Raw genomic sequence first — 16,656 nt, 5'->3', positions numbered from 1 at the left:
ATTCTGGTGGAAATTATTTACGGTCAATGGACAAACAAAACATCATGTAATCAACAGGAAAACAAATTCATCTGTTTATTGTTTCTTTTACATAAATTGGAATAACAGTTCAGTGCACAAAGATGCATCTTGTATTTGAATAAAACAAAAACAAAAAAACAAAAAAAATGTGTGTGTGTTTAGACCTATTTTAATAATTGTCATCATGCAGCTGGTCCTTTCACATCTCTCACGCATGCTCACTCATAATTTCCTTTGCTGTCATTATCTGGGCTTGTCAGTAAAGCTATCAGCTGTTGACATCAGCTGACGCGTATATCCAATAGCCTGGTGACACACCTTCATTGTCAGCCTATCATTGATGGCTGTCTTTTTAAATCTGTTTGTCCCTCTCCCTGCTGACGTTTTGCACGCCCCTCCGCCTCCTCATCATGGCCCAGTCTTTGCAGATTCATCACTTCATCAACCTCATCAGCGTCATCAGGCACCACCACCAATATTTGGAGTCCATGGGGGGAATGATCGTGCTGCTGCTCAGGACTGATGTCCCTCTATTAAAAATCTTCCTGTAGAGTCTAAGCGCCAAAGATGTTTGACAAGACTAATTATCAGTATCTCCTGTACAATAAGCAATTATCTTTACTTCACTTGTCTCTCCTGATTGAAATGTGTGTGGCAGGCAGAGACAGTGACTGTCATTAACAGTATCACCTTTCCTTCCTTTTCAGTTGGCAGAGATTTAATTAACGGGTTTCCATTGAACCTTTGCTCTCCAGACACATTGTCACTGGGTTAAATAACGAGAGACAAATGAAGAGTCTCTATCTGCAGCACTGGGTGTCCATTTTGGGCCACACATATGAAAGATTACTTGTTATTTATTACTTAGCATTTCAAAAAGTACAATTGTTTCTCTAGGGACAAATGGTCTTTAAAGGTGCATTATGTAAAATTCGAATGTAGACGATTCAAAAACCATTAAAAGGCATAAGAATGTATGTCAAATATGAGCGTATTGTTGGGTTGACTTTCTGAATCCGCATTTAATAGTTGAACCTTCAATCAACAGTTAAAAGGGTCGATATTTGTTTCACTTTTGTTTTGTCTATGCAGGAGGTGTCACATGTCAAAATCTCTAATTTTTTAAACTCTATTTCAATTCTTCACTTGGATCATCCCATCAGGCTCGGCTTGACCCTCCGCACCCTTAAAGGTCACTGCAGGTTGCCCTCATTAGCAACATGAGGTCTCCACCTCGACCCATGTCCATCAACCTATTTGTGTCCTCCCTAATAGAGCCACAGGGACCACACATGAACCAAAGTTCCTACACAGACTGTAACCTCTAACCCCAGGAACTTCACTACGTTCTTTGCCTCCATTCATACTCCATTCAGTCGGACTGCAGCAATCCGTTTAGCCAATGAAAAGGGAAAAGACACACATGCACACAAGAGATCATTTCCTCGTTCTGCCCTCGGCTCAAACGCAGAACGCCCATGCACTCTCTCTCTCTCTCTCTCACACACACACACACACACACACTCACACACACATACATCGTCCAGTGCTCACGCAGCGCTCTTTTCCGGGCCGGACTGAAAACAGAGGGAGCTAGTGAGAGACGGAGCAGGGGCTCAGAACGGGATTATGGGGGGAAGAGGAAGGGAAGAGGAGGAGGAGGACGGGTGAGGGGGTGGTGGTCTGCTTTTCAACGGACGTGTGAACAAAAGCCTGGTCAAACTGTCGGGCCCGCAGCCTAGGGTGTTTACTGCTCTTGTATCTATATCCAACAAATCAAGGATCCCCCCCCAATCACCACCACCACCACCTCCTCCACCACCTCGGCAACTCTACTCCCCCTGCTGCCCCTTTTCCCTTGAGCTGCCTGGCTTTATTGGGAACAGCAAATTAAGGAACCATCCATCTGGGTGTGATCACCAATTACAGAGGGAAGCTGTCAGCATGCATTAAGGCCTGCAGGGAAGGCGGGCGTGTTAGGGCGGCTTTTATAAAGAGGGAGGCGAGGGAGGGAGTTAAGGAACGAGAAAGTGATGGGATACAATTAAAAAATCTTTTAAAATAAAAAACATTCTCCCCCTTTTTTTTAAAATTTTTTTTATTTTTTAAACTCTGAAATACTTGGAACTCATTCGGGCCCTTCTTGATAACCATGTGTCTCATTGTGTTTGTCTCTGCAAAACAAAGTCCTCTCATTATCCACCGCTTTGCCACTCCAAACAAACTTGCGTTAGCAGAAGCGAGGACGAGTGAGTGCACTTTTTCAGCGCGACATAAAGTGACCATGTAAGCGATATAAATATGGTAAAAACTCAATGAAGCTTATGGACGGCCCCCTTTTGTCGCTGCTCACTGGCACAGGCGGTGATTCCCTGTAACACTTCTCCTCCGGCCAGCTTTCTCACAACACAATAGGGCCGTCATTAACTTTTTGCTCCATCGGAATGCTGAAAGACCCCATCGACCAAATGCCCCCTTCCCCTCACTTCCCCTCCCTTTGCTCCACCACGCATCCCGCTTTTCTCTCCGCTTGCTGGTTTTCCAGGGCCCTAATTTGCGAAGGCCAGGTGTGCGCGGACCCACAGTAAGGGGTGGAGGTGGTGGTGGTGGTGGGGGAGGTGAGGATGGGTGAGGAAAGGGGTGAGCGTGGGGAAGAAGGGTTGGGTAACACACAAAGGGAAGGGGTCCCACAAACCAGAGGGCATCGGTGCAGACTATGGCTTATTCTCACAAATTTCAGTTTGTTTGCATATTTTGTCTGTTTACTTGAACAGATTTATCCATTAAACCACCAGTTGTCAACAAGGGGGTCCCTGACATGATAAATCTGAGGGGCTCATGTCAAAATGAACACACATTTTTTTAGGCCTTTAATAATTTAATAATTTGTTATTTGGTGACGACAAATAGACATATGTAATATTTAGGCGTTGCAAGCAGACTTCTATGTGTATTAGTCAACACTGACATATTATCACTTTTTAAGTTAACATGTTGAAACTGTTGAAACAATAGTAACATTCATTTGAAGTTGTGTTTTGCAGGTCAACATTTGCTCTGTTTTTGGTCTCCACCAGCTCCTGAGGAAAACATCGGTCTACATCGGTACATTTTTATGTAAATACAGTTTAAAAAGTCATGTTGCAAGAACCACCACTATTTTGGCCACGTACACACGATTGCACAAAATGCACACTCTGCCAAAAGCCAAAAAGATCTAGATATGAACACTATATAAACTCTGGGGGAAGGAGTTTTCCGAAAGGTTCATTTTCAGTGTTGCAGTTTGTGTGTGGATGAAAGGCTTAAACAGACAAAAAAAGAAAGAAAGTTTTCAAAAATATCCATGTATATGTGTTCCAGGCCTAAGAGTTCACTATGTTCCCCAGCTAGTAGCTACTCTAACTTTGTGTGTCTACTGTTTGTTGCTAAGCAGCTAGCATACAGTGTCTTTTCAGAGCTTTTCCATTGAAGAACGCTGCCTGCTGCCTCTGGAAACCACACTAACAGACGCTAAAGTAACCAAAACATTGAAGTTGCAACCAGAAAAACAATAAGCTTAAAGATCTGAGGGAAACTGCAGAGTAGGATGGTAATTGTCTGTGGGTTTGTCACAACAAATGACTCTTTTCACATTACATGTAGTTATTTCATCCTTTGCTATGATAAAAAAAAAAAAATGGATTATAGCCACTGTTTGTGCTCTGCAGATTGTGTGTTGCATTCAAGTCCATGCCTCTGTGTTGCTCCCAAATTGGATCTGTGGGAGTTTATGCGCAGAAAACTGTGGTTTCTATGTGATGTGTCACTTTGAATATGTGCTCTGGTGGTGCATATGAGTATGAATGTGTGAATGAGTCATTGTGTGTGTGTGTGAGGGTAATTGGAGGATGAAGGGGGGGTGGAAGCTACAAGTCGCTCCAAAGTTGTTCACCAGCTGGCCTGCTAGGTTGAGCGAGTTGCTCAAAACTCGGCAGCTTTGGTTTTTTGGAGAGACACAGTGGGTGGGTGAGGAGGGAGGCCGCAGCGGAGGGAGGGGGAGGATGAAGAGGGGAGGCAGAGAAGGGGGGGGGGGGGAGGAGGACCAGGACTAATTGCCACTAATTGAATTGGATGTGCTGATCAGATGGGAGGCTGTGGAAGTAATCTGAGTTGTCACAGCAGATAACGCTGGGCCGTCCCAGAGTGTCCGCCTCATGTGACAGCCTGTAACATAGCCTGTGAGAGGGCACCGGCCCCTTTTGTCACCGCCACAAAAGGGGAGAGAAGCAAAGTTGCCAGTTACAGTGAGCAGCGACGGGCTCAGAGCGGGAGGAGGGAGCAGAGGAGGGAGTCAGGCAGGGGGAGAGAAAAAGGGGGATGGAGGGAGAGGAGGAAACTAGGAGGGGAGAGATGACTGAGATGAAAGAGGAAAGCTGAGGAAGGGGAAATGGTCAGTGGATGAAAACAGTGCTAAAACGAGATGAAGACATAAACTTCGAGAAGGGGGCGGTGAGAGGCAAGACTGTGGAGGGAAATTTACTTTCAGTGAGGAAATCTGCAGAGTCTACATGTTTCACTCACAAACAGCAGGAGCCTCATATGTTTAAGGTCTTTTACCAGTAAGTTTTTACTCTGGGTGTCCACATGTTAGACTCCCAAAGCATGTCTTCATATAGAACAACATTATACATCAACATCATCAATTAAAGAACTGTGTAAACTTGACAAAAGCGGAGTGAAAGTTGGGGACATTAACATCTCAAAATACTCATTATCGGTTATTTGGATGGTAAAATGCTCATCATCAATCATCAATTTTCAAACAAACTACTTTAACATGCTTCAGGTGGTATGAAACTGTGGTGAGGTAACTAAGGCAACAGGTGTATTGATTTAAATTCAGGTGAAGTTTTGTCAGAGCAACTAGAGACACAAACAGGAAACAGTCGAGAGTCACATCGTTATTGCTATTTAATATCAGCACTGGAACATGCACTCTTTTTCATTGTAATAACTTCTCAGGATTGAAAAGGAAAAAATGTAACCTCATAACTTCTCCATTAAATCTGTTAATTCATTAATCTGTTAACGCACTATGATTAAGTCATTGTGCTGCAGCTCCACCAGAAACATCATTAGCACTATATAAAATGTATTTAAAAATAGGAACACATATCACACTATAATTTTCTTTTCACAAATATATCAGTGATTTAACGTAAATTCATATATGAATGCATTTATGTTTTTTAAATAAATATCACAAGATTTATATTAATAATTACATTATTAGAGACACAAGACAACATATGGTAATATACAGTATGTAGAAGTTTCATATTATTTTTTAAACAATTGTATGTCCAGTAGAAGTTGTATATATGTAATATGTGTTTAAATTAATTAAATACAGTCATGTAATGCTAAGTGTACTAAGTGTAATTTAATGTTATCTAGCGGAACTAACTAATTTTTTATAATCACCTAAAAACGAACAAATCTTTGTATTTTTGTTACCTTAGAATGAGCCCTTTATATCTACACAGGAAGCAGGTCCACCTCCACAGAAGCTGCCATCTTGCACCGCCATGTTTCTACAGTGGCCCAGAATGGACAAACCAAACACTGGCTCTAGAAAGGGACTTATGCAATTTTTTTGTGTGCAAATTTTGCAGCCACTGTAGTTTTTCCTAAACACTTGGATGGGTGATTGAATGTGCAACCTCATCACTAAATCCTGCACACTAATCCTTTAATATGATATTTAAATGCTATTATGTGAAATTTTGTGGTTGTTGATATTGATGCTGACCTGTGATGCCAGTTTGTTGTGAAATAAATCACCAAGCCACACTTGATGTTACTAAATACTAAATATAAATGTTCATGGCATGATGAAGATGGTGAGGATGATGATGATGATGATGATGATAATGGGTGATTTGCCTCTGAGCTTCTCCTTTGTAACGTTTCAGTTGATTCACAAAGCACACCTGCACTCTCTCTGCAGCTCTGCAGTCTCTACTGTAGTCTGTTGTTCATAGAAACAGGATAATGTGAGGACAGGTGGACGACAGTGGCTGACAAAAAGAGAGAGAGAGAGAGAGAGAGAGAGAGAGAGAGAGAGAGAGAGAGAGAGAGAGAGAGAGAGAGAGAGAGAGAGAGAGAGAGAGAGAGAGAGAGAGAGAGAGAGAGAGAGAGAGAGAGAGAAAACTAGAGAGTGAGTGTGGGTCTTTCCCAAGCCTGCAGCAGTCCAATTAAGCAGGATTTCTTCCACTGCACATCTGACTCACACACACACACACACACACACACACACACACACACACACACACACACACACACACACACACACACACACACACACACACACACACACACACACACACACACACACACACACACACACACACACACACTTATAACACAGCAGCTGTGCAGTCAGTTGGTGCTATTGAGGGAGGGGTTAAATCTTGTCAGCATGATGAAAGCAGGCCAGAGTTGTGTGTGTGTGTGTGTGTGTGTGTGTGTGTGTGTGTGTGTGTATGTGTGTGTGTGTGTGTGTGTGTGTGTGTGTGTGTGTGTATTTGTGTCACTTTGTTAATATACTCTGCAGATACAGATGCGTATGTGTCTATGTGAGCTCTGTGTGCATGAGTGTGTGTGTTGTAAAGGTTGAGTTATGCACGCAGTGGGCATCCTGGGGCACGCAGATGTGTGAGTGTGCAGGACTAAGCTCTGGCGAAGCCCGCTGCGAGGGGTCACAACCTTTACAGAATCAGTGCCTCTGCATGTCAGGACTAATGGAAGGGCCCCACCAGCTGCACAGAGAGGAGGAGGAGGAGGTGGAGGTGGAGGAGATGAAGGGAGTAGAGAGAGGAAAAAGTGTAGGAAAGGGCGAATAAAGACTGTGGTGGGATAAAAGGGAAGGATGGGAATATTTTGGAGATGGAGGGATACAGTGGGAGGAGAAACAGAAAGGAGGTGAGAAGAGGAAGTCTGAGTGAGGAGGGGCTGCAGTGGGAGGGAGCGGGAGGACAGAAATATTGGGGACAAAACTGTTTAAAGAAGGGAGTTTAAAATACCATTTTTGGAGGAGGTTTTTAAAAAGTTTTGAGAGAGGAATCGGGGAGAGGGAAAAAAACCAGGAGTCATGGACAGAGCGGATAGAAAGAGGGAGAGATGCAAGGTAAGGATGGAAAATAGAGAAAAGCTCAGATGAACAAAAAAAATGTTTGGGAAGGAGGAGTGATGGTATGATGGTGGGATGACAGGAGGATGCATCATAATGGAGTGATAGAAAGAAAGAGAAAGGGTGGGATGGGTGTGGCCTCGTAGGCAAATACAAGGTAAAGACGTCTGTTCGGTGTCGTCCCATTTCTCCTCATATTTCCACTTCTTCTTCTGTATACTCCCTTTTTTAAATGTCCATAATCTCAATGTTTCTTCATTTAGTGTAAATATAAAACCAAGTGTTGCCCTTAATCATCTGCTGTAGATAAACACGTCTGATGAACTGACTCTGATTGGTGAAGTTGATGTATTGATTGTTGTGGGACATTTTGTGAAGACATTTACTGGAGTGATGACATTTTACTCAGCTGAACTGCTTTGTTTTTGATATAGATCCATTTTATAATACTTCTACTTGACTTCATGTCTGAGAGAAATATTGTGCTTTTTTTGTCCTGCATTTTTTTGACAGCAACACTTTCTGTACAAATATCAAATATTTAAATTCATGGAAAAATGTATGCACTTTAAAAACACACACAATATAAAATAATACATATATTATATTATTATAGATTATATACATAAATACTGTATATTATAACGTATTCAAATAGGCTACTCTGCAAAATGTTTATTTTTTACTTTCAATACTTACTTCTTTAAATAAACTTTTTGATACAGTTTTTTTTTACTGCAGGACTTCTAGTTGTTTAGTAGTGGACTGTTTTTACTTCATGGTACACCTTCGTTCACTAGAGTGTAACATTGTGAGACTAATACACAGTTTTAGCTGAATGAGAGAATGAGAGCGAGTGAGCTTGAAAGACCAGAGAAAACTAGATCAGAGAAAATGTATACGGTAAATGAATAGCAGACATGTATGTGCACTATGAGGATCTGAAGTTAGTTGTCTTTTACACTGAAGCATAAATATAGAAATGTGCATTTTTTTATTGACATCTATACACCAGTTCAACTTGAAATATCTCTCTGTGTGTTTTTTTATTTCCATATGTTATATCCAAGAGGCAAAAACGAACAAATTGCAAATAATGCTCTGAAAAACACAATAATCATTTTATATTTTAGATTAGCATTTGTTGAAAAAGAGTTAGGATTTAAATTGAATCCATGCCATTGAAACAGGAATGGCAGTATGTGATTGTATTTTAAACCAGCATTTAGGAGAAATAAGAAAAATGTTTAGAGCAATCAGGCAATCGTTGTGAAATGATGTTGAGCCGCACTGACAGACTGAAGAACAAAATCTGAAATATCTGAAGGGAAAATAAGAGGCAATCAGGATGAGATGAGAAAACAAACAGCAAGTTTTGATTTAAGAGCGAGCGGTAATGAATCATTTCTTGTGTGGAAGAAATCATTCTCATCCAGATAGACAGACAGATGCTTGCATCAGTATCTATCAGCTGCTGTGCCAGCCAGGACAGAGTCTGCTGACTGTGTGTGTGTGTGTGTGTGTGTGTGTGTGTGTGTGTGTGTGTGTGTGTGTGTGTGTGTGTGTGTGTGTGTGTGAATACATGTATCTGTGCAGTGTTCAGCTGCAGACAGTGCCACTGTGTGCCCACCATGACCAGACACCCTGCTTCCTCTCCTGTTATGACCCGGAGACGGTGATCGGCCGTCTGTGCCACTTTGTGCCGGGTTCAGCAGACGGCTTCCCCTCTGACATCATCACTGTGAGACGGTGATGTAGCTGCCATTACAGGAGATGGGGCAGAAGCCAAAGATAGAAGACACTAACAGTGTGTCTGGGTATTTTGTTGGGCATACAGTGGCTTTTTTTTTTTTTCATAAGAAAAACCAAACACAGTCACACACTTTCATGCATTCTGCTTCATTATTTATCATTTCATTGCTTCTTATTTAGGGTAAAAACTGGTAAGTTAAATTGGCACATTTTAAGTCATATTTGTTTATTTCTCAAATCAAATTTCCAAGTTTGAATTTCTTGCCCTGCACTTTTGGGAGAATCTGAGCTCCAGCAGAAAGCTTGCAGGAAGAGTCTGTTGAGGAGCAACAGGTGGCAGATCACAGAGTTAGAGCGACACCTACAGATCTCAGAGTGCAAAAACCACAAGCTTCACTACTTCTATATGTGTGTGTGTGTGTGTGTGTGTGTGTGTGTGTGTGTGTGTGTGTGTGTGTGTGTGTGTGTGTGTGTGTGTGTGTGTGTGTGTGTGTGTGTGTGTGTGTGTGTGTACTATTTATGTATAGCACTTTAAAAAATATCTTACAACTTCAAACTCATGTTGCAATGATGGTCTTGATGAGTTTAAATTATGTTTATTTTTGTAGGGTTGGAGACATCTGTAGACTGAGTTCCTTTGCTTAAGATGATCTTTTATAAAATACATAAAACATACACTAACATATTAATTAATTTATAAAACTTTGATAATTTAGTTTTGTGCTTTACATGTGACTGACAGATTAATAAATGCTAAAACTATACAGTATAAGGATACTACTAAGATAATACTAAGGCTGATAAATGAGAAATATAAATAGTAAGGCAGGTTGTAAATGTTTTGATATCAGGGCTGATGTAAAACCGGATTTTTGGTATTAATAAATAGAAAAATCTTTGTTGTGTATTATGTTTTTCTACAAGTTTCTTTTCTGTTGAATGAAATAAGTTAAACTTCTCAAATTGATTCATCAAAACAAAATTTTGTCTTAACACAAAGCAGCCATGCAAGAACTTTTCTGGAATATAAAATGCAGTCCATCATTAAAAAAAAATATATTTAACCAAATTCAAAATACTTTATTCATTCCTGCAGGGGCCATTCATGACAGGCAGGTTTGCAAATGTAAAAAAAACACAAAAGAAAGATTAAAAGAAAAGTGAAAAAATGAAAGACATGATCATAGCTGACCAACAACTGTCCAACACCATGAAGTTATCCTGGTGTTTAATTATTAAAAAGTAAGATTTATGTCAGCAATATTCTGATCAAAACATAAGAAAAGAGGCTGAGAGTCTCATTAAGCATTAAGTGTTTGTTTTAAATATTCACACATTTCTGACAAAAAGTATCGAGCCCTAAAAAGTAAAACCATATGAGAATAATGCACAATACATTTATACAAAAAAAAATCGGTGGAAATTCAAGGAAAGTTGGACACTTGATAAAAAATATAAATTGCAATAAATATACAATTAAACTACATCAAATCTGATCAATCATGACTGCATGCTCTTGAGAAACTGACAGATTTAAAATGTCTGATTTGTGAGTCTGTGAAGTGTGCAGGTCAATCAATAGCCTTAGATCTGAGAATTCACTTCTTCAGGTCGGCAGATCAGTGTGTGAAACTATCTGTGTTTGTGTGTAATGTGCGCGGCAACTAATCACAGCAGAATATTGTCATTTACTCACTCTAATAGAATCGGTCATCATCCTCTGGTCTGAACTAATGCAGAGACAAATCCCCCACAGGGGATTGACTCACAGGCTGCTATTCTCAGCGATGACAGTCACATCCAGCTGGACTAATTCATTTACACCTGTAGCCTCAAATATTTATGTGTCTCCTACAACGATGTGATTCATGAAATAACTCACAAACCAGTAAATGCACTTTAAATCTGTGACTACATGCTGATATAATATCAAGTGGTAAACATGGCCCGCATATTAAATATCCCATAAAGCGCTTATAAAAATCCCCGTTGGTCCATGCCAGATGGTTAAAGGATAGTTCGGGGTCATAGGAAATGATATCCTTCTGTTTTGAGGCAAACACAAATAAGTGTTGGTGTTTGTTTAGACAAAACATAATGGCTCAGAGTCGGCTTTTATGATAGAGAGAGGGGAAGTGTGAGGGGAAAGGAGTCTCACTTTAAAGTGGATGGAGCCGGCGGCGGCGGCAGCGGCCCTGTTTGTTTGTATTTCCAGCGTACACTGGAGTCACCAGGAGGCCAGCAGTGTCTGCGAGGCTCTTGTGTCAAAACGCATCCCGTCTCCCCCCTAAAAACACACTCTACCCCTCCTCTTTCGTCTGCTTTCAGCGTCTTGCTCTCCGACTTCCCACAAACATGGATCCCGTCGAATCCGTCTGTCACGACACTGCGGGAAAAAAAACACCCCTCTGTTTACCATTCGTCTCTTAAAATCCACCTTTCAGTCCCTTTCCTCCTCTGTTGTCCTGTCCTGCCCCAGGTTCTGTCTTATGCAAGGGTCACGACCCTGCCAACCTCTTATTGACCCCGGCTTGACCTTTGCAGGTTAGCTTCTCTGTCAGCTGCAGCTGTGGCACAGCTAAAAGCCCGGATAATCCAATCACACAGTCATTAGTGCTGAGTAGGCCAGAGCTGAAGCAGGTGAGTGTGCATTTATGTGTGTCTCTTGCTCATAATCTTACTCTTTTATTGAGATTTTTGCTCATTTCACACACAGATAATCACAACCTTCCCCTGTTAGTCATGTGCTTAAAAACACATCAGATCAGTGGCATTAAAACCCAGTGATCTGTCACTTCAGTCCAATTCTGCTCCGAGTATTAAACAACCAGATGCTGCCGCGGTGTCACACACTAAATCAGCTCTTTCAGTGTCATAAAACCTCTGCTTCGAAAAACACAGAGAGTAAAGTAGCGCTGCTTGGATGCAGATGAGGGAGGGGGTTGCCAGGCTCGAAGATTTCAGGATGAAAAGCATGTATGGCGTCCGAGCCAATCATAACGGAGACATAAAGAGGACGAGAAGGAAGGGAAATAATAACTGAAAATAAAGTAGGAGGTTTGAGCTTTTTCAACCTGGAGCTCCAAAGAAGTAAATATAAATTATTATTCTAACTTGCGAAAGACAATTCACATTAAAAGTTGATAAATTATTTACAGTAAGATGATGCATACACCTTTAAAGGATCAGTATGTAGGATTTAGTGGCATCTTGAGGTGTTTTTCAAGTGTGTAGGTGAATGTGCTGTGAAACTTGTGAAAAATGCAAATTGTTTGTCCATTCTGGGCTACTGTAGCAACATGGCGGTGCAACATGGCAGGCTCCGTGGAAGAGGACCTGCTCCCGATGTAGATCGAAAGAGCTCATTTTAAGGTAATAAAAACACAATTATTCTTATTGTCATGGGTTTAAACACTAATCAATGTACTGAAATGTGGCACTGATTGATCTGACCGGTTGTCCAAACTGAAAACAAAAGTCCAATCTGAAGCAGTTGTTGATCATTTGCAGCCTCTACCAGCCAGTTAAGAGGAGTGAAGAGTCAGTAGTCAAAGGTGTTATAAAATAGTTTGTTTTTGTTTGTCCTTAAGTGTACAGTCATAAATGTACCCAAAAAATATTAGGCTGATGGGTCCAGTAGTATGTGAGTATGCATGATCCTCTGCAGACTTACTCGTGAGGATGATAATGACCATTTTGCTTTGGTGTCTAGATATAATAACATCTGTATGTGGCAAATTCTGTTTTTATTGAATTCAGTTTGGGGCTCTGTTTAGTTAGGCTAACTCTTCCCATTTATGTCTTGTCATGTAAAGCACTTTTACTTGCCTTGTTGTTTAAATGCGTTTGCTTTGCTTCGCCTTGCTAAATTTGCAGCTAAAATTAACAGTCGGCATTAAAACATATGCAACACACACTGGCAGATATACCGAGGAGGTAACGAGGTCTAGTGTCCATTTAGGAAGAATAGAAAAGATAAAAAAAGGGAAAAGAGAAGACAAAGAGAAAAAAAGAAGAAAAATGTGGCTATTTAATATCTATCTGATGGATGTGTGTCTTCCTGTCTGAACACAAACAGGACAGTTGTGATGTGTTTAAAGGCTCCAAATGCACCACAGAGTCACGTCTAAATGCTGCATGATGCACATTGCCTTATTAGGACATCACTCCTGGAGTTGGGGGTGTTCCCCAATTGAAAAGCTGATATAACTGATATAAATGATAAATGCAAATACATAATAATAACAAGTTCTTCCCTGCACCTTACAGTATGCTTAGTTGCAATCTTCAATAAATCATATACTTAATCATTTCTTCATGTGTAATAATTTGTTTTTTTCTTCTCCCACCTTCCTGAAGGACCGGAACGCCCACTGCCGAGGCCTCATCATGACTTCAGTAGCTGACCCTCATTCCCCTCAACTTCTCCACATGTATAGACAGAGATCACCTCCAACATTGACCAGAACTGAAAGTACCTCCTCTAAGCATGTTTCTTTTTCTCAGTTTCAGTGCATGGTGGGTTTTTTTCCTCCCAAAAGTGTCAAGTCAGTAACCTTCACAGGCAGCAGGTCACCACGAAGTTTGGTCATGTTAGTGCACTCTAGTCAATCACATGACTGATACATGATGTAGACATGTTATTCACGCGCTGTTCAGCTGTTACACCGTGTTTAGTGACCCATCAGACTCTGTGACCTGCAGTGTTGGAAGAAGTACTCAGAGCCTTTGTCTACATAAATCTATATGAAGTACATCATTAAGAGTGATGCAGAAGTAACATTTAAATATAGTCACAGCCTGAGTTTCTGCAAAATTATTACATTTACTTTTGTACTTTCAGTAAATTCCATACTTTTACTTAAGTACCTATAATTTTAAATGTGTGATTTTTTTTCTTACAAGGAATGAAGTATTTTAAATTGTGTTATTGATACGCTACTTATGTTAATGATTGGATACCTCTAACTTCCAATACTGCAGGTCACAGAATCTGATGGGTCACCAAATTCAGTGTAACACCTTCTACCTGTGTGAGACCTATTTTGAAGAAATGCTTCAAAACACTGAATGTTGAAGCTTAAATTAGAATAGTTCTTCAGCTCAGTTACGCTTTTCAACAGGCCACATAACATGTAAGCTGTGAAGCAACAGCTGTGAACAAATATGATTATTTCTACAGTATGAATTCATGGTAACTACAAGTTATAACAGGACAATACACATAGGGAGGAATATACTATGTTTTTTTGCTCAGTCTAAGAAGATAAAAATATATAATATACAATTTGAAACTGAAAACACAGACCAATCGTTCAAGCAAGGATCAGGGCCGTATTCAGGATTTTAGAAATACTGAGGTCGTGTAAGACATGACACATTTTTGAATCACCATTTTCTCTCATATACATACAGTATATTATACAGTATGTAATTTTTAAAATGGCCAGACAGATGAAAAGAAAGTCTTTTCAATGTGAAACATAAAGAGTGCCAATAATGGCCAAAGCTTGACTGACACTGATTCAAAGCCATCCTTTTATAATCTTTGTGCTGTTCAATAAAAAAATAATAAAAAACATCCTTCTGGCCTTCTTATCTGTCTCTTTTTAACCAGAATTTAAAGACCCAGTTTTAATGAGCACCACTTTTTGACAATGTCGCCCACTGCAAGAAACACCAGACAACGGCTAATGTTAAGTGACAATTTCACCTTTATTAACATGGTGAAGAATCATTAGTAAAGGTCAGGGTGACAGGCTGGTGGTGCTCAGGTGGTGCCTGTAAAGAGAGCAACACACTGAGAGAGAAAAGACTCATTAAATCACAAGGACGTCACTACCATGAATCACAGCAGTTTTTTTATCTTTGAGCTGTACAGACCATCCAAGTCAATGTTGAAGATGATTTAAAAGAAGAACAAAAAAAGTGAATGAGGTCTTTTCAACAGTTGAATTTTAGCACCCCTGATTTTTTTTTTTTTTTTTTAAATGAGGGAATTAAAGTAGTTTTTATCCCGTGTTTGTGTGGAAAATAAAGCGGTCTGACAGCCAGTATCTTTTGGAATTTAAAAGGTTAGTTACCCGAGGCCACCATTAAACACGTGTTTAATGGTGGCCTTAATGGTGGGCATGTTTCAGTGCAAAATGTGAATGTTAAAAAATAATTTCTGAATTTAATAATGGCAACTTGAAGCGCTGAGTGGAGGGCTGCTAGTTCCATTTATTTCATGTCTGTGGAGACCAGCCAAAACATTGCAGCAGTGTCAGACGCTGTTCCATTAACAAAAAAAATAATAACAGTTAATATTGTTCATCTAAGCTAAAAAAACATCCTGTATTTTGATCCTGGATATTGTAACATGGTGCAACTGTTGCTAAAAACATTTGCTTGTCAGGAAAGTTTTTCAAAAACTATGATCCTCATAACCTTAATCCTGTGGTTATTATAGTAGCCATGGCGACAAAGGCCACCAATGGAAGAAGTACCTAACCCTAATCCTAACCCTAACCAAGTGTTTTTTTTAGCCTAAACATAACCAGACCTTCAGAAAATCATAGAGCATTGTTATTTTTCAACAGTAACTAAAACACAGTCAAACCCAGATAGCATACAGAAGTGGGCCACTTCAGGCAGCTTCAGGCCTGGAAAAAATGGATGTGAGCCTGAAGTGGCCCACTAAAACATGGCCCAAACATCCCAAATCAAATGTCTTTTTTTTTGGTAAAGATGCAGTGCACTCAGATATGTGTATGCGGGATGTGGGCCAGTTCTGGTTTATCTGGTTTATCTTGGTTGACATACAGCATCTGGGAAACAGGAGCAGAGCGCCCAAATGCCATAATTCCACAAGATATGTGGGCCAGATGAAAGTACTGAAAGTGTCTATGTGTGTGTGCGCTACATCTCGGACTGTGCTCGCATTTGGTTGTTTAATTTGTGGGATTGTTGTCTCTTTGCTGCCGTAAATATTAACTGGAGCACCAAATGTGTATCAATCCACAGTTGAAAGTAGTCCCCAGCAAATGCACAACTTACTCCTTTTTGGGTATTGTATGCCAAAAAAGTACAGTGCTCAGGAAACTATGAGGCCATTTACAAAACATATAAATATGTGATGTATTTTTAGTATTCTATAGGAACCAACAGAGTTACGGCTGAGTGCAACAGACTGGGTAAGAAAGCTGTAAAGTTTGAGAGAGCGAGAGACTGGTTTTGGTGTTTTTTATTGGATTTGAAAAATGTAAAAAATATTGTAGAATAATGCGAGCCTTATCCTTTATAAAAATGTTTTTAACCTAGAGCTCCAAACAAGCCAAATCAAACACCCAAAGCTAAATTCTGTACTGCACATAACCCTGATCGAGCTTTTGTGGTTTCTACCTCCGTAAAGGTGGGAAACCTTTGTCGTCGTGGCAACGGAAAGCACCGTGATAATCATTATTACAGGGTTTTTAAAAAAAAAACAACCCATCTTGCAGTTGGAGGCCGGAAGGACACCATCTGTCTATCTAGCCATCCACCCAACACACATCTCCTCATCTCATCTGAACACTCCTGTGGGTCATAATTACTACGACCGCTAGATAGCTTAAACTTAACTATAGGTTGTTTTTGCCGATTGAATTTTAGACCTATGTTGTCCATTTTCTTATCAAGTGGGCAGGTGAATAAATAAAGCAGGAGTGAAGTATTGGAAATACTTATAT

The sequence above is a fragment of the Scomber scombrus genome, chromosome 23 (assembly GCF_963691925.1).
Source record: "Scomber scombrus chromosome 23, fScoSco1.1, whole genome shotgun sequence".
Taxonomy (NCBI): Eukaryota; Metazoa; Chordata; class Actinopteri; order Scombriformes; family Scombridae; genus Scomber; species Scomber scombrus.
The sequence above is the reverse complement of the archived record's forward strand: the minus strand, read 5'-3'. Positions refer to the sequence as shown.